The following is a 12,897-nucleotide window of genomic DNA, read 5'->3' as shown; positions in this document are numbered from 1 at the left end:
AGAATAAATGGGTTTACAAGCTGAAGGAAGAAGATGGAGGAAAGCAAAGGTACAAAGCTAGACTTGTGGTGAAGGGGTTTGCACAGAAGAAAGGTATTGATTTTGATGAAATACTTTCTCCTGTTGTTAAAATGACTTCAATCAGAACTATTTTAAGTCTTGTAGCAGCTGAAGATTTGCATCTTGAGCAGTTAGATGTAAAGACAGCCTTTCTCCATGGGGATTTGGAGGAAGAGATATATATGCAGCAGCCACAAGGATATGAGGTGAAAGGGAAGGAGAAACTTGTGTGCAGGTTGAAGAAGAGCTTGTATGGTTTAAAACAGGCTCCAAGGCAGTGGTATCTAAAATTTGACAAGTTTATGTCTGAACAAGGTTATACTAGATGTCACTCTGATCATTGTGTTTATCTGAAAAAGCAAAATGATGGCAGCTATATTATATTTTTATTGTATGTAGATGACATGCTTGTTGCAGGATCTAACATGCAGGAAATAAATGTGCTCAAAAGAAAATTGGCAAATTCATTTGCAATGAAGGATTTGGGTGCTGCAAAACAAATCCTTGGTATGAGAATAACTAGAGACAGGAAAAATAGAAAATTAACATTGTCTCAGAATGAGTACATACAAAAGGTGTTGAAAAGATTTAACATGCAAAATGCAAAACCAGTTAGTACACCTTTTGCTAGCCATTTCAAACTTAGCAAAGAAATGTGCCCAAAGACCCAAGAAGACATGGATTATATGTCTAAAGTTCCATATGCATCAGCAATTGGAAGTTTAATGTATGCAATGGTCTGCACAAGGCCTGATATTGCACATGCAGTGGGAGTTGTAAGTAGGTACATGAACAATCCAGGAAAGGAACATTGGATGGCAGTGAAATGGATTCTCAGATATTTGAGAGGTACCACAAATCAGGCATTATGCTTTGGTGGTTCAAACATATCCCTACAAGGATATGTTGATGCAGATATGGCAGGTGACAGAGATAATAGGAGGAGCACTACAGGATATGTATTTACTATAGGAGGAACAGCTGTCAGTTGGGTTTCAAAAATCCAAAGTGTTGTTGCACTCTCAACAACAGAAGCAGAGTATGTTGCTGCTACAGAGGCTAGTAAAGAAATGATTTGGTTACAAAGGTTTATGGGTGAATTGGATAAGGAGCATGATATGGGCACGTTATACAGTGATAGTCAAAGTGCCATTCATCTTGCAAAGAACTCAGCATTTCATTCCAGGACAAAACACATACAGCTCAAGTACCATTTCATACGATCAGTGTTGGAAGATGGAGAGTTGAAGCTGGAAAAGATACACACTAGCCAGAACCCTGCAGATATGCTAACAAAAGTTGTAACCAGGGAGAAACTGAGAATATGCTCAGTTTCAGTTGGTCTTCAAGGATGACGATGAAGATGAGAAACAGCCAGGTCCAAAGAGGAGTCATTGTCCAGCAAATGGAGCAGCAGTGGAGTTGCTACAATCAGTCTCCAAGTGGGAGATTGTTGGGTGTGGAGCCTGATTATCTTCTATAGTACCGGCATATTGGACCCCAGTTCAAAATGGGGCGGCAACGCCGCCCGTAAAATAATCGCTGTCGTGGGGGGTCCAGGGGGGGGCGGCAACGAATTTTGGGAGCCCCCCCCCTGGCGGGGAGTTTTGGGGGCAGCGCCCCCGAAGCTAAAAACAGCTGTAAAATTGCCTTGTAAAAGTATAGTAATTTCTAGTCAATCTGGGCCATTCATTAGGCGGATGATCTGACGGTAGAACTTATGTTTAGTTTAGGGTTTTTTGCCCTAGAAGGCAACCCCTCTCTTTATATGAGGGCATTGTATTTGAGGCTGTGAGATATAGATGTGTATTCGGTGAGCGAGAAACATAGAGGTGAGACTGTGAGAGAAAACAGAGGATATTACAGCGGTTTTGCTGTAGGTTGTATCTCTTCATTTTGCTGGATAATAGAAAGGAAGGACTGGCTGTTCGGGGTGGACGTAGCCCAAACTGGGTGAACCACATATATCTGTGTCTTTCTTGTTTTGTGCGTTTTCTGTGTTTATATTTCTGCAATATTTTATGTGTTCCATTGCTCCGTAATATATAATTTTCTAACATAAATAAATAAATAGTGATTGTCAACTAATTGATGGAACCAACCATTGAAAAAATTGAAATGTAGTAATTATGGAAAGATCTGGTCATGAGCTTTGCATTAAGAAGAGGTAAAATGCGATTCATTAAGCAGACAAGTTTCCCACATGATGTTTCTGAGTAAGGGTTGACATTGAGTAGAGGGTTGGACAATGATATGAGTAAGCATGAGGATACTTATGTAGACATAATTCTCAGCACCCTTGCCATTGCAAATATCTTTAGGTAGATTGGTTGGTTGCATTATTTTAAGAGTTTGTTGCAAATATCTTTAGGTATATTGGTTGGTTGCAAATATCATTGTGTTGGTGGCAGAAGAGTTCATCTAAAAGATGAGAATCAAACCATGAGAGTGAATGAATTGAAATGCACATTCAAGAGTCGAGTCCATGAGATTCAAAGAAATTAATATTTTTTTAGACAATGAAGGCACACAACTAAGGCATTTTTCATTAACTCGGCCTCCTCAAGTATCATGTGATTAATTTCCAATTAATGTTATATAAATTATAAGTGTATTTTGAAAATATTAAATAAATGTAAAATAAAAATAAAAATAGGATAGAAAAGTCTGCAAATGAATAAATAAATAAATAAAATAGAAAATGAAAATAAGATTAAAAAAGTGAAGACTTAGAAATGAGAAATGAATGGTTAGGTTTGTTGGCATTTCCATTACCTTAGTCTTTATTTCTTTTTGTGTTAAAATTTCAAGAACCATTTAAACGTTGGATTTCGTAGTTGGTTTAGTTGGTTTTCAGGGAAATCTCTATATAATTTTGTGTGTGCTTTTATCATTGTGTGATGGATTTCATATACCTTTACATTCAATCGATTGTTATGGTAAAATATGTGTGGCAGTGACATTAAATTCTATCTAGGATTTGGTATATGTGTTATTGGAAGTAATATTTTATGTTTAATTGTTGCTTGTGTTATCATGATGATGTGAAAATCCATTCTTAGTTATAGCTCTATTAATTAACACAAAATTTCAGTCACTATTAACAACGGATGAAGTCTACCAACTCGAGAATTTATGTCATCCATCCAATTAACTAGATAAGATTAATGACTAAAATGATAGAGATGTCGCAACTTTCTAGCCAAATTGCATTTCTATTTATTATATTCAAGTAATCAATTTCTAAGTTATTGGCATCTAAAACAAACCCTTATTAAGTAATTCATGGATGAATTTATACAATATGCCTCTCCTAGAAGCCACATGCACCTACAACAATCCATACATAGTGGTTTCATGGAATTCTGAGGTCTCATGTAGCATACCCTACTCATGGGTCACTATGGCCTTTGACTTAGAGTTGTATGCATGCTACACTATTTGTATGGATTATCCATTACTTGAGAAATGGTTTTGTCTCTCTCCCTTCCTTAACTTAAGTTGATTGCTTGGTTGGAGATGGAAAGAGGATGGCTTAAATGAATTATTAAATACATCCTTCAAGGTTTCCTTCTAATCTTTGGGCCACCCCATTTTTGCAATCACAAGATGTTCAACAATGTTTCTTCATTGAGAAATTGTCTTATTGTTATTTTATTCAATCTATTTGGCAACGATTTGAGAGTTGAAAACTTAAACAAGTGTCTAGCTTAAACTTGTATATGTTCAAGCTTTACATATAGTCTTAAAGTGATTATAGAAAGGAAATAAATTTATGACTATTGTTTACCTTAAAATCTCTCAATTGAAGCTTGAGCCTACAGATATGAAAGTTGGAAGTGAGGGATCACATTTTCTTTTTTATTATTAATAATTTCCATCGAGTGAAGTAGCACTATCCCTGGTATTATCCAAAGCTATAGATTTTATCAATTGTTTTATTTCTTTTGTTCATAGAGAATGAAGTTGGTTCCAAGAGCCCAAGCCTACAATAGTATGTGTTAATTCTAAACAAATTCAAAAGTGTTGGGTTACACATTTGAAAGTTAGATCTCACATTGATGATGATGATGATGATGATTAACGTCCACTAAGACCAATGTGGTCTATCGGACCTTAAGAAAGTAAGAGATTAATTGCGACTCTTTAACATTTTATTTCTATGATAAAAAATAAAGGAAAGAAGTACTCCTAAATCACTATAGTTTCCCTAACTTAACAAGTCATGAAGGTTGGTAGTGTGGGGGTGTTGCATTACAATGGGGATGTTATTGTTATGCTAGAGTGAGTTCCATTCCAAATAGTGATGTAGAATATGGTTTTTTTAATAACTTGTGGATGAGAGGTTTGGTATTACCAATTGAAGTACAACTAGCCATGTTAAATGTTTTCTTGCATTCTTACCAATAATTTTATTTGTATTCATTGCACTTTACAATATGTAGTGTATATGAAGTAATTGACCTAGAAATATAACATCACAATTAGAATTGAATATGCACGCAAAATCATGGAAGTATCTCAACTTGATCATGTTGACAAAGTTAATTTAGTTGGATATCAATTTGCAAAGGGGTTGCATTGAAGACAAAACTCTTAGTGATATAGTATTTGTAGAGTCTTGGTTTTTATTGGTCTTTTTACTTTTGTCTTGTTAGGTTTATGTGTGTAGGTTGCACGAGAGAGTAGGCTATGCCTCTAATCTTGAAGAGTGGATACACTTAGGACCAAATTAAGAATATAGATCTCATAACTTCCTAACAATGATATATTTGTATAAGTCTAAGAAAAAAAAAAACTTTAATTTCACAAGGTATCAATGTTGGTGAAGTGAGTGGGATCTAATTCCCTCATTTAAGGATCACTCTACATGGCATACCTTTTTTTTCTTGGCCTTATAAGAAGAAATAAAAAAATTCAATGTTCATTTCTTCCTATTGCTTTTACTTCATTCCACGACACAACTTTTTTACACTAGACAATGACATCAACTCACTGATTATGCACTAATATACCTATTGTTTCAAGACATATTCACACAATGCTACCTGAGAGAGAATCAAGATGACTTCATTATTATGATGGCTCTATAACTAACAATTGATGAGGATGACATCGAGATCATTGGCCAATATGGATAGAATCATACTAGTTCGGGAAGCAGAAATCAAGACCCTGGATCTAGTTTCCACCATCCAGGCTACGAGGAATTTTGTTATTCATTATATAGTGGACTATTCATAAACAGATGGTTGCGCCCATATTGTGTATACATATGTCTATACTTGTGATGTATTACAAAATCATTATGGTATTAGGGTATCTGAGTATGGGAATGCCTACCTCAGCGATGATATGTTCACATATATATATATATATATATATATATATATATATATATATATATATATTATGTTTTTACAGGTTCCGACTGGGGTGTCCACAAGATGATCCTTGAAATGATAAAGTACTTCACTCTTCATACATGAAAGACTTCATCTTCATCTATTACAGACTTCACACTTTAGGGGACAGTCTGTGGCACTGAAAATTGTCACCTTGACATTTTGCAATCTGTGTGTCTATCATCACTCATACTTTCCTCCTTTGCAAGTATTAAACCTCAGTTCTTCATGTCAAGCCTTGAAAATAAGAGAAAGCCCTTAAAAGTCTTTAAAACTCTTGTCTGCACTTTCTCTTAGCATTACCTGCAGTCCCGCACCTAATGGTCATTTTCCCTGCGCACTCGACCGCTCTATCTCTGTGTAATGGGTGCGTACCCCTGTAAAATTAAAAAAGGCACAAGTACATTCTTAAAAACTCACTTTGAGTCATTTCTGGAAGCTTCTAGAAGGAATCTTGAGGTGGAAATTTCTCTCCTTTAAGGTTCATGCATCCCATACCTTAAGGAGCTAACTGTTGGCATTATGATTCTAGTTTGGCTCTATGGTACAAGTGTTGTACTTGATGGCAACTCACTCAAGTGGTAAAACTCTGTTCAGGCTCTCAAAGTGATGAAAATTACGAGGTTCGCAAGTGATTGGTTCAAAAGGTGCGGACCCGCAAGTTCTTCGTTCATGAAGTGCGGTCATACTTGCTGGTTACCCGTTCAGAAAGTGCGGTCCCCCAGTTCACTCACTTCAAGGCAAAGAAGTGCCCTCACGTGGGGTTTCTTATGTTTGGCCCATGGTATTTAGCCCGTCGTTCATGATCCTATGGTTTTGGCCCGTGGTATAGGATCGAATTTAGCCTCGGTTTCGATCCCTTGTATTGTTTATTGATGGTTTTGTCCCATGGTGTGAATAAGGGCTTGACTATAAATAGGGAAGGAGATCACTTGGCTGGGAAATCTTTGAAAGTTGAATATCTGAAGATCTGAATTTTGGGTTATCAGTTTTAAAAGCTAGATCTAAATCAAGGTAAAATTTAAAGGCGAATCTATTGCTAAGTCGTGATCTCTCGGGCGCATGATCAGATCTGTGGATCTGATTGTCTATGGTACATTGGAGGACTGTTAAATTGGACCTAATCAGAGGTTCGCAGGCGATCTACAGCGTGAGTGTGGGGGTACGCAGTATAGAAGAAGGCGCAGTGTGGGTATACGCAGCGCAGCTGAAGGCGCGGTGCGGGGTACGTAGTACAGAGGAAGGCACAGTGCGGGTATACGCAGTGCAGCTGAAGGCACAGTGCGGGATACGCAGTACAGAAGAAGACGAAGTGCGGGTATACGCAGCACAGCTGAAGGTGAAGTGCGGGTATCCGCAGGCTTATATTGGTGAAGTTACGGACCTGTTTTGAAATATTTGCTGGCTGCCTATTTTCTATTTGCTGCTGTGTTCTGGGTTTAGGTTACTGGTGTTGGTTTTCTATTTACAGCATTCTGAGAAGTTTGGGTGGCTCATTGGTTTGATTGTATAGGGAGATTGGTTGATTCACATGTACTTGATGTTTATTTGATGTTCTTGGATCTAGTCTGAAAATTAATGAAAAGTGGTCATTGAAAGAAAAGAAGTAGGGGGTTGTAGCTCCCTTCCAGGAGAGACTGGAAAACGAGAGAGAGTTGTAGCTCTCTGCAGGTTGCAACTTGCATACTGGTAAAGGACTGCACCAGTACAAAATCATTGTAAAAGGAGTTTCTAATTGAAAGAAGATAGAAACATATTACAGCAGGTGGTTTTCACCCACATTGGGTTTCCACCTTATATCTGGTGTTCTTTGGTGTAACTATCTTTTTTTCTTGTTCATGCTCATTATTTTATGGTACTGACATACAATATCTGAAGACTAATATATTGAAAATAATTTGATAATACTGATTCACCCCCCCCTCTCAGTATTATTTCCAACACTAACCCCTTGATGTGAGGAGCTTATCCCTTTGGAGGAGGACTCTATCCCTTCATAGGTGGACCTGTAACCTCCTTCCTTTGCACTATAAAATGAAGCATTGCGCTAGTTACTTGAGAGGTTGAAAGCTGAATATTTTTGAGTTGAAATGCTGCTAGAACTTAGTCTTCCTATTTGAGATTTTGTGAGGAAAGATTACATACCTCTTTGATCTCATTTGGAAGAGTGTGAGGCTTGTCAAAGTAGAGGAGATTCCTATTTTAGATCTTGGGAAGAGCTTGTACAACATCAAGGCACCAAAGGTTGTAAAGTTCTTCTATTTTCAAAGTTAATACAATCAAGTTTATTTTTCTCAATAATCTTTGTTTTGTGGTTTATTTCATGGATTCCTTGATCACCATGATGAATATGATTTATTATATTAGCTATGCAGGTGTTATTTGATGTGTGCTTGTTTGTGATTGCAGGTTCTCAAAAGGAAACTCTTTCGGACAATTGAAGGATGGCTGCCACAATCTAGCGTTGGACTTAAGGTAGGGTCTAAACACCTCTTTAGTTTTTATTAATGAATCGCAATATGTTTAGAGAAAGGTAGATTTGCTTGCCCTGTTTGGTTGCTAGATATCTTTTGATACTAGGGATATCAGCCTTGTCCGCAAGAACGATGTACCTCGTTTTGCGTCATTATGCTGGGGGCATGTGAACTTCTAACAAGCATAGTTTTTCGTTTCAAGCTTGTGTAAACATGAAACCGAATCCAAGTAGAGTTCTCTATGGTTCAAGATGGTGTAAAAATGAACCTATACCTGATTTACATCTCGTGATTGTCGTTTTTATCCGCTAAGTTCTGTTAGATGAGCCTTGGTTGTTTTCATTCCATCGCCCCCATCTCTTTGGCTGATCATATGCTTTCACTTGGTTGTTTACCCTTCCTGAGGGACCACATCTATGAGTGGTTTTATTAGCCAACCTCTTAACCATTACATGTTTTGAGCAGTTCCTCCATTGCCGGAACCAGTTGCTACCCTTTATACCACTCGTTCCTCTAGGATGATTCCTCTTTAAGCTCTTTTATGACTCGTAAATATGAAAAGATTGCTGAGTTTTTCCTTTTTTAAACTTGTTAAAACTGAATTAAAAGGACGGTCCACTTACAGTTCTTTTCTGACCATATAAACATGAAAAGATTGCCAGATTTTTGTCGTTTCAAGTTCGATATTGGTTATAAAATGACATGTCTTTGATCGCTTTTTTACTTTTTCGGATCAGGGCCACTAATTATGAAAAGTAATCCTTGATCGTAATGGTCAAGCGGTTCTCTCAAGTATTATTTTATACATTTTCAGGCTTGGGAGACACAAATTTACGAAAAATGACATCCATGGAGTTTTCTTAAGTTTTTCTTCTGACTCCTTAAAATTGAAAAACACCGAGTTTTTCCTATACTGTACTTGTTAAAATTTAACAGTAAAGGACCTGTTCAATTTTAAACAAGAACGAACCACTCCTTCTTAGGGTTCAAATTTTAAACTAAGTTGGACTCATTCGAAGGATGAGCTTATAACCAAGCAAATGTTATCCTCCTCAAGCTTGTCAAAAATAAAGAGGTACTTGCCAAAAATGGTGGGGGAAAAGAGAGAAAAATGAACCTGTTTGTTATACTTTGTGTTTTAGAAAAGCAGTCAACCACTCTTGAACACGACACTTTTTGTTCACCTGGGTTGGGAAATCCTTTGCCTAATAGTTAATCAAACCATATTGAAAGTCTTCAGCCAGTTTCTGGGTATTAGCTTTGGGTCAATTGTCACCAAACCATCTGCAGTGTTGTTATGTGTTCAAGAGGTCAATTCAAATAAACCATTAATCTGCAAAATATTTGTCATCCATTTTGACCATCCCTGAGTTAGTCCTTGCCAAATATATTTCTTCAAAACGTGATCTATGATTTCGTGTTGTGGGCTTGCCTACGACAAATCGATTTCTATCGACTTCAGCTCATTATCTAGAAATATGATCTAGAAATCATCAGTACCAAGGAATCTACATGCCCTAATGGCAGGTTTCTCGGATGATAGGTTGCATCATTGACATTCGATCAAAGGATTCTATGACATGTTCGACATCAGCTCATCTATTCACATTTCATGGATTATACTGAGTAATTTGAGAGCCATCGACATTACCGGTGGTTTCTCTCACACTTGTTAACAGTTCACATCATTGACTGGTAATCAAGTGGTTTCTACCATGTTCGACTTCGACACATTCATTCACATGGATAGAATCATACTAGTTCAAGAAGCGGAAATCAAGACCCTAGATCTAGTTTCCACCATCCAGGCTGCGAGGAATTTTGTTATTCATTATACAATGGACTATTCATAAACAAATGGCTGCGCCCATACTGTGTCTACATATGTCTATACTTGTGATGTATTACAAAATCATTATGGTATTAGAGCAGTTTAGTTAGTTTTCTAGTCAATTTTGATCTAAGTATGGGAATGCCTACCTCAGCGATGATATGTTCACATATATATTTTATGTTTTTACAGGTTCCGACTGGGATGTCCACAGGATGATCCTTGAAATGATAAAGTACTTCACTCTTCATACATGAAAGACTTCATCTTCATCTATTACAGACTTCGCACTTTAGGGGGAAATCTGTTGCACTGAAAATTGTCACCTTGACATTCTGCAATCTGTGTGAGTCTATCACCACTCATACTTTCCTCCTTTGCAAGTCTTAAACCTCAGTTCTTCATGTCAAGCCTTGAAAATAAGAGAAAACCCTTAAAAGTCTCTAAAACTCTGGTTCCGCACTTTCTCTTAGCATTACCTACGGTCCCGCACCTAATGGTCATGTTCCCTGTGCACCTGACCGCTCTATCTCTGTGTAATGGGTGTGAACCCCTGTAAAAGTAAAAAATGCACAAGTAAATTCTTAAAAACTCACTTTGAGTAATTTCTGGAAGCTTTTAGAAGGAATCTTGAGGTGGCAAGTTCGCTCCTTTAAGGTTCATGCATCCCATACCTTAAGGAGCTAACCCCTTGATGTGAGGAGCTTATCCCTTTGGAGGAGGACTCTATCCCTTCATAGGTGAACTTGTAACCTCCTTCCTTTGCACTATAAAATGAAGCATTGGACTGGTTACTTGAGAGGTTGAAAGTTGAATATTTTTTAGGTGAAATGCTGCTGGAACTTAGTCTTCCTAATTGAGCTTTTGTGAGGAAAGATTACATACCTCTTTGATCTCATTTGGAAGAGTGTGGGGCTTGTCAAAGTAGAGGAGATTCCTATTTTGGACCTTGGGAAGAGCTTGTACAATATCAAGGCACCAAAGGTTGTAAAGTTCTTCTATTTTCCAAGTTAATACAATCAAGTTTATTTTTCTCAATAAGCTTTGTTTTGTGGTTTATTTCATGGATTCCTTGATCACCATGATCAATATGATTTATTATATTAGCTATGCAGGTGTTATTTGATGTGTGCTTGTTTGTGATTGCGGGTTCTCAAAAGGAAACTCTTTTGGATGATTGAAGGATGGATGCCACAAACTAGCATTGGACTTAAGGTAGGGTCTAAACACCTCTTTAGTTTTTATTAATGAATCGCAATATGTTTAGAAAAAGGTAGATTTCCTTGTCCTGTTTGTTGCTAGATATCTTTTGATACTAGGGAGATTGGCCTTGTCCGCAAGAACGATTCATCCAGCCAACACCTTCCACTAATGAACAATAACTTGAACCAATAGTTGTGGAAACTCCTAAGGTATAAGGAGAAGTAAAAAGATAAAGAATAATTTATTGGTTGTTGAGTCTTCTATAGTACTAAAGAACACCTAGATCCTTCTCCTCCGTCTTGATATCTTGACGACTATGGAAGCACAAGAGTAGAGGAAAAATACATAAAGAAGAGGAAAATATGGAAAGTGGCTAATATGATTAGAAAAGATAATTAAGAAGTTTCTAACCTTTGTATTAAAAATTTCATATCACATGAATAATTTGTGAAGTTGAATTTAATTAACATTATAATAACTCTACCGAAAATTGGAAATTCCAGCCAATTTTTCTGGAATAGATGGAGGGAGCTAATTACTAAAACTGCTTTTTTTTTCAATATTTATGCTTTAAAGCCAAATGTATTCCATTACTATCAATGAATTGGTTTGCATTGGTGATCAAAAACTGATCCTTGATGACTTTTTAATGCTAAAAAAAGAAAGTCAAAGGATACTCTTGGAAATAGTCTCATTGCATAGATATCTTCATTCTGAAGCTAGTGCAATTTGAATGGACCAAAACGAACTCCGGATGAAGGAGTTATTATAAAAAGAAATTGCACAATGTCCTTAGAAAAGGAGGCATTTCTTATTAAATGGGACTTAAGGGAAAATATGTGTTCCTTAAGGAAATATCGCATCGGAAAGGTTCCAAAGGGAGGACTTAAACCAAAGGTTGAAGACTCCCCGAATTGCAATCTCCAACATATCACATCGGAGGAAGGCCTCCAAGTGATATTAGAACCACAGGTGAGACGATTTGCGATATGCCGATATTGCGATGTGCGATTTGCGATTGCGATGAAGCGGGTCAGCAGATCGGTGATCGGTGATATATATAACTTAAGGGAAAATATGTGTTCCTTAAGGAAATATCGCATCGGAAAGGTTCCAAAGGGAGGACTTAAACCAAAGGTTGAAGACTCCCCGAATTGCGATCTCCAACATATCACATCGGAGGAAGGCCTCCAAGTGATATTAGAACCACAGGTGAGACGATTTGCGATATGTCGATATTGCGATGTGCGATTTGCGATTGCGATGAAGCGGGTCGGCGGATCGGTGATCCATGGGACGTTGTATAGGCCTCGGGCCATTACGACTTACGATTGCAATCAAGCCAATAAAGTGATTGCGATGGATTATGAACCGTCGGATCGGGAGCCATATCGATGGTCAAGAATTCATTGCTAGTCGCATTTCGAAGGTATCAAGTGATAGCGTGTGATGAGGCGACAACTTGCGATAGTGGGATGAGCGATGAGGGAATTGCATATTAACTGTTGGATTGCAATCTTGATCGAACAGTGGAGGATTAAAGGCAGAATATCGCATCGCTATGGTCTTAAGTTCATGAACCGAGGCTCCTGCTTGTTGCGATTGTGATATATGACAAAGGAACGGACCCGAGAGGTTTATAAACGTGGTTATATTTTATTTGAGTTCCAGCTTTAAGCTCACATTTGGGTTTCTATGAATTTTTCCCATGTATTCCATTATTGGGTTCTGTTTCGGGATTTATGCCGGAGGAAGGCCGAACGGTTGGGTTACCCGCACCCGCCATTCCTTTCATTTGTAAACTGATTCTTTTAATGAACATTCGATTCACGCTTTAAGCGTTTGTGGTAACAGAATGTGTTATAAAACACAATGAACCCAGAGATGCTCAAGGCAGAGGATAGCCACCAGAGGTTGGGAGGCA

The sequence above is a fragment of the Pinus tabuliformis genome, chromosome J, assembly GCF_031772625.1.
Source record: "Pinus tabuliformis cultivar Carrire ecotype Pingquan chromosome J, CPIR1, whole genome shotgun sequence".
NCBI lineage: Eukaryota > Viridiplantae > Streptophyta > Pinopsida > Pinales > Pinaceae > Pinus > Pinus tabuliformis.
The sequence above is the reverse complement of the archived record's forward strand: the minus strand, read 5'-3'. Positions refer to the sequence as shown.